The sequence below is a fragment of the Cygnus atratus genome, chromosome 17 (assembly GCF_013377495.2).
Source record: "Cygnus atratus isolate AKBS03 ecotype Queensland, Australia chromosome 17, CAtr_DNAZoo_HiC_assembly, whole genome shotgun sequence".
Lineage (NCBI taxonomy): Eukaryota > Metazoa > Chordata > Aves > Anseriformes > Anatidae > Cygnus > Cygnus atratus.
Window position 1 is genome coordinate 13,015,547 of NC_066378.1, and position 7,596 is coordinate 13,023,142.

At 42.9% G+C, this 7,596-nt stretch overlaps 1 protein-coding gene across 5 annotated transcripts in view; it reads right to left on the reverse strand.

The window, feature by feature from the left end:
• Nucleotides 1-1,836, reverse strand: part of LOC118257533 (CAP-Gly domain-containing linker protein 1) — a 66,995-nt gene extending 65,159 nt beyond the window's left edge. For 2 of the 5 annotated variants that reach the window (XM_035565631.2, XM_035565629.2), the window contains exon 1: nt 1,658-1,817. The gene's annotated coding sequence lies outside the window, so the exon portion shown is untranslated. Of the gene's footprint in view, nt 1-1,125; nt 1,416-1,657 lie in introns of those variants that run through there. The other 3 variants (XM_050714232.1, XM_035565632.2, XM_050714234.1) reach the window with 3 other exon arrangements.
• Nucleotides 1,837-7,596: the final 5,760 nt, after the last annotated feature.

Below are 7,596 nucleotides of genomic sequence, written 5' to 3' on the forward strand. Positions count from 1 at the left end.
ACAGATACAGCCTACAGATCAGACAGGAAATCTACAGGAGCTCTAGAAAGTCACAGTGACCAGCTCATATAGAGCACTGCTCCTTCTTACTGTATTGTCGTGTGAAGAAAGAGATTATTTCTTATAATGCACCTTTGTGATGATTCAAGACAGATGTTTTTCTCCTCCACACTAGAAAGCTGAAAACTTCTGTTTAAAAAGAAACCACATAAATTATGTAAAACTATTTTTTTTGCCAAATAAAATATTCCTCTTGATCCCTACAGATGCAGACAGATGATGTCACATTTCCAAGGTTTTCTGCTTCAGCCAACGCAACCCTGTCCTTCCCCTTCCAACACACAAAGCTTTAGTGCACATTGGTCCGCATGGGAAATTTTCTGGCACATGTTAAGACTAGGTGGAAACAGAACCCTGGAACACCGTAAGTTTTAAACAGAGAACTAATAAACCTCTGCCCGTTTTCTAGTCATTTTGTGTGTATTCACTATGAAGAATGTCAGTCCCTGAAGGGTCACACATTCCTTACGCTATGATACTTTGTTGTTAAGGGAGAAACAAAAAAAGTTATTTACTTTTCCTCCACTTTCCTCCACTATTTAATTTGCTATCTTGTTACACGTGGTAGCAGGTGCACACAGACACATGCCTAAGAAAATCACTCTGTCACTGCTAGTTTCAGACTTACAGACATACTTCCGCTCTTTAAAAAAAACTCTTTGCAAAGTATGAGGCATGAAAGCATTTCCTCTTTTGTGCCTCTTTTCTTTCTTTTCCCTACGTATTAACACAACCATCATATGTTTTTAAGTTGTGCTGCTCAGCGACCTCAAAGCAGCTTGTGAACTCGCACAGCTCCCTGTGAGACACTGCCTCCGTTCCGCACACGGGGAGCTGCGTGAAGGGAGGAAAGCTGTCATTTTTCAGTCGCATTTTTAATCGTGACACATCCAGTCGCTGCCTATTCTTCCCTACGCTATTTCAAAGGAGCATTTCTCCTCCAGGAGAAAACAACAGGTTGTTGGGTGGTTTTTTAAGCGCGCAGACAAAGATGCTACAAGGAAAGCAAAAACCCTCTCCTGATCCTAAGGCAGGAGTCTCCTTAGCAGGGGGATCGAGGATTACCTTGAGGAGGAGGAGGGCAGTGACGGGCCCTAGGCAGCAGCCCCAGTGACACAGCGGAAAGCAGGCGGCCTGCAGCACAGCCTCACGCCGCAGCACCGGGCACGGCGGGCACCTCACCTGCACGGCGGCGGCTTTCCCCCAAAAACCCGGGCCTGGGCAGGGAGCCGAGGTGGGTTTACACAGGGCCGGGTCTTCAATCGGTGCCGTGCCGGTGGGTGAGGGGGGGGGTGGGCAGGCAGCAGCACAAGGACAACATCGCCCAGCCTCAGCCCTCACCCTGCCCCCGCTTCGGGGCCGGTGCCCGGCGCCAAGTTTGCGAGGCTCAGCGCGGCGGGGACGAGGCGGGGACGAGGCGGGCAAAGCCCCGGGACCCGGCCGCTGTCACCCGCGGCCCCCTCAGACCGGCCGGGACGCGCAGCCACGCGTGTGGCGGGGCCCCGGGGCGGCTGCCCGGTGCCCACGGCCGCTCCCCGGCCCTCTCAGCGCCTCCCCTCAGCGCCCGGTTCCCCCGCCGAGCCCGGACCCTCCTCACCGCCTCTTTCTCCTCCTCAGCGGGGGGCTCCCGGCGGCTTCCCTCCCTCAGGCGCCACCGCCGCCGCCCTCCGCGCGCGGGCCCCAACGGCGCCCTCTCCGCCGCCGCCTCCGGCTCCGCGCCGCCGCCGCCTCCGCTCGGCTTCCCGGCCGCCTCCTCCTCCTCCTCCTCCTCCTCCTGCCCCTCCGCAGCGGCGCCTCCCCGGCTGGCAGGGGCGGAGCGGGGCGGGCGGACAACGTCTGCGCCCCGCCGGGCCCGCGGCACCGCGAGGCGGGGACTGCAGCAGCGGGAGCCGCTCCCCCTGCCCGGCTCCGGCTCCCCCCTTCCCTCTCGTCTCCTCTCCTCGCCCCCTCGCTTTTCCCTTTGTCTCCCCCTGCTTTGTTCGCCCCCCGGGGCAGCCCGCGGCCGGGAGGTAGGAGAGGCTCTGCTCGGCCCGGTCCTGCCTCGCCCTTCCCCGAAAGCGCCCCGCGGGGTCGCGCTCCCCGACTTGGCCTTGGCCCTGTCCCCGTCCCTGTCCCCGTAACGGGGAGCAGGCAGCGCTGACCCCCTGGGGAATTCACCGCTGCAGCAGACAAGGGTGAATGGAACGTGGGGGGGGAAAGGGTGGGGAAAAGAGACAGGGCGGCATGAAGCGCATAGCTCTTAATGGACGACTAACTTTACGGGCGGCTTCTTTTCTCCATTTTCCTTTTGTCTTGACGCCCAGGAATCTGTGATTCCTTCTCATCCTCTATTTGAATATTCATTGTGCTTGTGAAAGAAGACCCTGGAACCTGGCATTCTTCCCCTTTGTAAAGTTTAAAGGGCTGGGGCAGTAGCTCCACACCGTCATCAACCATTTAATATCAATTTTCAAGGCTAAATCAAACAGCTCCGCTTCACTTTTCTGCCTCTTTTATAAACAGGCAACAGAGTCCAGTCAGAGTTAGCCTATAAGTCTGCTGAATTCATCACAAAGCAAACCTGTTTGCAGTCCCATAGATCATTTAGTTTATGCATGATACTATCCAAACAAAAGGGTGATGAGAAAGCAGTTCCATTGCTGGAGACCAATTGCAACATGTGATTCATTTTGGCTTCATTCTTTGGCATTAATCCAGCATGGTAAAGCACAAAATGGTGTGACGCAGTCCCCCAAATAATGGGTTTCAACTAGATCAGCATTTAGCAATGTTTGTTAGAATTTCACTTCCTAGGTGTAAAGTAGAAGCTCTTACCAAGGCCGTTAGATGTTGAAACAGATACTCAAATCCATGTACAGCCAGCCACCCTTCTTCCTCCCTGCAAAATTTGATAAAAGTTTTGCTGAAAAAAGTTCTGAATTTAATTATAGATTGTATTTAGAAATACAGAGCCAGCAAGTTATTGCTTAAAACTAAAAAACTGACCCAGTAGTCCCTGGCTAAGGACATAATCCTTAACAACAACAAATTAATTAGATTAAAAACCCGAGAGTTAGACTCTTTACAGAACATTTGCACAAAATACCTGTTAGCTTCACAAGCTCTCAGCTACTTTTGTGAACATTTGTTTGTTTCTGCTATCACAGATTCAAGTTTTCTGTATTCATCTAATGTTAATACAGCATGTTTTTTTCCTCTAAGTGTATTCTTCTCCATCATTTTTCTTCATTAATTTGACTTTTGTCTTGGAGGATTTATTAACATGAAGGTAGATTTCAAGAGTATTCAGTTCAATGCACAACATGGGAAGTTTTATTAAGCAATACTAGACTGCTGTGTTTAGTATAAAACACATCAAGTAGAAGTCAGCTTACTATTGAAGATAGCGAACTAAGACTTGCAAGTTTGTGTTGGTCCTTCGCAACTTCACTAAAGTGTAAGCAGTAAGTAACAACAATGGTGAAATTATAGATGAAATATGGTTCAAATGTGTAAGCAGCTTTCTTCTTTGCAAAACTAAAGCTAAAAACGTCCTGTTTGTAAAGCAAGAATTGAGAATGATGTTGCATACATCAATATAAAGCAAATATATCCTTGCTTGTTAATATCATTTTTTAGTGAACAGAACCATAGCTTCAAGATCGAAGTCATCTTGTGGGAAACAAAAGGGAGTTAGTTATCCATCAGTGAACTAGTATCAACCTTCAAACCAAGAAAAAGTAGTTTCGAAACAATTGTAACTTAAGTTTAGTGAATTCATCCCAATTAGAAATGGTTGACTTCATTTCTATGTACCAGTGTACACTTAGATATATGCAGACTATGATAACGAAGAATGCATCTAGTATGTTCACATCCAATTTGTAGCAATCATTATAAAAGAAGATGCCAGTTCTAAAATTCATGGTACTACAAAGGACTGCGTATGATCAAAAGCCAGAATGTCTTTGATTCCAGTACTAGTGGCTCTCTTCTGAGCTGCATGATTTCAGGCAGATCAGTTAACACGTAACTATGAAAACAGGAATGGCTGGACGCTCCAGGGAAATTTAGGTTGCTGACATAACTGCCAGTATCCTGGCCACAACTACAGGGTCTACTTAGAACTAAAATTATTCCCCTCAGTAATGTGGGAACATCAGCTGAAGGTGGTTTTTCAGCTTTGTGAAGGATCCCTAAGTACAAAAACTTTCTGAATGGCTAAAGCGTTATTCTTTTGGAACTGCATTTAGGGATATCCTGACATAAGAGTTCCATTTTTTTTTATCCAATGAGACATATCCACGCAAGTATAAAATTTTGAATATAGGATTTTTTTCTTCCTCTGAATGATCTCTTCAATATGTATATTTAGCAATTTTCAATATGTACAAGCAATTTCTAGTTGGCCACACCTGATTCAAAAAAAAAAAAACAGAAAACACCAACAACTAGCTACTTTTTTCTTCTTCTCACTGAAGTGCTGCTTCACAAATCCCAGTATAGAAGTTTGCACTATTATTTTCTGTAGTGGTTTGTTTTTGCAAAAACACAATAGGATTCCCCCCCACTACCTCTGCCCTGCCTTTTAACCTCAGTGGTGAATTTTTCTCATCTATTTACAGCTACATACGATCCCAAAATTTAGTGTCCTAAAGCCTCGTGCTTGCTCTGTATTTCTTTGCTTTAAATTTATGTAATTTAAATTGGCAGCCTTTGACTAATAGGTTAGACTAGATGAAAAACAGCCCTTTTTAGTCTTAAGTATCACATATGAAACTTAGTAATGCCTTTGTTCTCTCTAGCACTTTGACTCATGTATATCACGTTTTTGTCCTCGAGAATTGAGTTTTAAAAAGTTGTTGCAGACTACATAATTGTTTTCACAGCTTAGTGGGTTGGAAGGCTACAAAAAAAGATTCCGTTCCCAACGTACTTAGTATCCTTCTTCCCTAGCTCAAGGGTCACAAAAAAGCCCTGCAAGTCTATGTTCTTTGTTGGTGTTTTACACAAGATAAATTTGCATCCAATTTTACATTATTTGTTCTAACAAATGTGGGTAAAACAATAGAGAACAGTATTTAATGAATCCCTTGGCACGCTTGTTTAAACAAGGTACTTAATTTAACAACAATAATGGTCACTGATTATGAGTGTTTCATTTTACAGATAACTGAGAAACCGTATTCTGTTAAAGAAGATAGATCATCCAAATCCACCTATGTAAAAAAACAAGAGCTTGATTTCTCACCTACAGAGAAGCAAAGCAGGTCTTTTGTTCCTATTGAGAGTGTCAAGCTTCTAAACAAAGGGTAAATCAGTTTTTGTTCAGACATAACAGCTAAGTATTAAGTTGCAAAAAATCTTATGTTAAATCTCTGCTGCTTGTAATTAACTGAAGTTTAGGAAGTGTCCAATTGTCACTTACACATTAATTACCATGTTATTTAAGTCGTCCTCTCTGTAAGCTTCTTCAAGGACTAATTCCTGATTCGTCCCCTCCCACCACCTTAAATATAAACACAACTATCAGCTCTACAACATATTCTTAGGAACAACATCAAGCTTCAATGGTATTTACTTACCGGGAGCATTACAACTGTGGTACAAAATGAAGGTACTCCAGAGTCCCATAGGAACTGCTTTTGAAACACTTGAGTCATACTTGAGCTTTCTCCTTCCCTTAGTTGTTTTTTCAGCTATCCTGCCTCACTGAGTTTGCAGTAAAGTAATTTTTCTTAGCAGCTACTGTATCTTTCAGATACCTTCTAGAATCTCAGCTATTGCACTTTTCATGACATTTTGAGCACTGTGAATTAGGTTATAAAAAAATAGAATAGAAATGCAAACCTCTTTAAGAGGCTAATTAATCACCTGATTGATGCCCTCAATATTTTGTACCGATTAGATTTATTTTTCAGATGTGCATTAGCATTTCTAAATACTTTCGCTGATGCCAATGCTATAAATGAACATGAATATCATGCCAACAGGAATTCGTGGGAAAATCTGAGTGATGCCTGCTCACACTATACCCACCCCATTACAAATTTTATTATTCATTTTGGTAAGCTCTAATCTAGGTTATTATGCCACACCTATCACCATGGGAACACGACTTAAAAGTACCAGAAATACTTTGCTATTCAGCTTTTCTCAGACTCCGCAGCATGATCTGATTGCAGTTTCAATATACAAAAACAATTTGAGTAGCTGTACCTAAAAGATTAAAGAAACTCAGTAATTATAAACATCTTTAGTGCAGCAACAATATATAGTGCTTGGTAAGAACAGCGAAAGTATAGATAAATACTTTTAAGATCAAGATGCACTCTTTCCCAATAATGAGAGAAACAGCAGGGGTAACTCCCCATTCCAAATTAACTGTGTCTTATAGCACATAGCTCACTGTTTGCAAAAGGCTAAAGTCTTTTGTTTGTTTGTAGCATATTGAAAAACAACAAAAGACTGATTGTTAAATGGGAACAGTTCTAACCGTAGGAATTTTAATTCAAATATGGTGTCTGTATACTTCCCTTTGTATCAGACTACAGGTGGAGAACAATATTTGCTGACTTGAACAACCAGTCAGGCCAGTCACTTTGCAAAAAAATTCCAATGGATATAAATACATGCCACCAAACGGAGCCCATCCCTGTCCCAAGCCTCCCAAGATAACATTTGCTTTAGATACCAGGAGACATCTTCTGAAAATGAAGTAGTTTTTGTCCAGTAACTAAAGGGTGCCCAGAGCAAAGTTCAAAACCTTGTAAAAATAAAGCATTTAACATATTTAATCTAGAATTTAGTGTTACATTAAAAGCTGGGTTACCGAAATGACTTTGCTTTATCCTTACTCCAATTCCTTCAAGATAAAACTTGGTAGCAATAAAGTTAACAGCTAGTTTAGGTGTAAGTAAGAATTTGTAGAAACACAGAAGACTTAATTGATCAAAATAGGTAAGTGGAAGGGCAATTTATTATGCATTTATTGTGAACAGGAAGAATTAAGTATAGAACCAGAGAGTTCTATGCATATAATATGAAGATGATTTTCGTCTTGTGTCTGTAAGCAAGGCACAAACATGTAACTATCCCTGTAAAGTCTGTATGCCTTACTAAAGGAGCATTTCAAAAGGGCTATTAAAAAAAGATCTTCTAAGGTGTGGAGAGAGAACTGCATGTTTAAAATATGAGCACCTCAACACACCCAAAAGGTGTGTACACTTGAAATCATTACCTCATGCCCTGCATCACATTATTACCCGCATGTGAATGATGCAGCACACAGCATATAATAGCTTGTGTCAGCCGTGATTACTGGCTTTTAAATTCATGGGAGGAGGAAGCATGGAAAAAGCACAAAATCTGTATGTGATTCCCATTAGAGCTTTCTTTGTGAAGTGCACAGAAGCTGGAAGCAACACTGCTTTCTGGGCCAGAAATTGAAAATACAATATTCTTTAATTTTTCCTAGAAAAACTAAAAAAGCCTATCACTTTAGTTCATATGATAAATATTTTACCTGGACCTCTACTTTCCAAACGCAGTGAGATA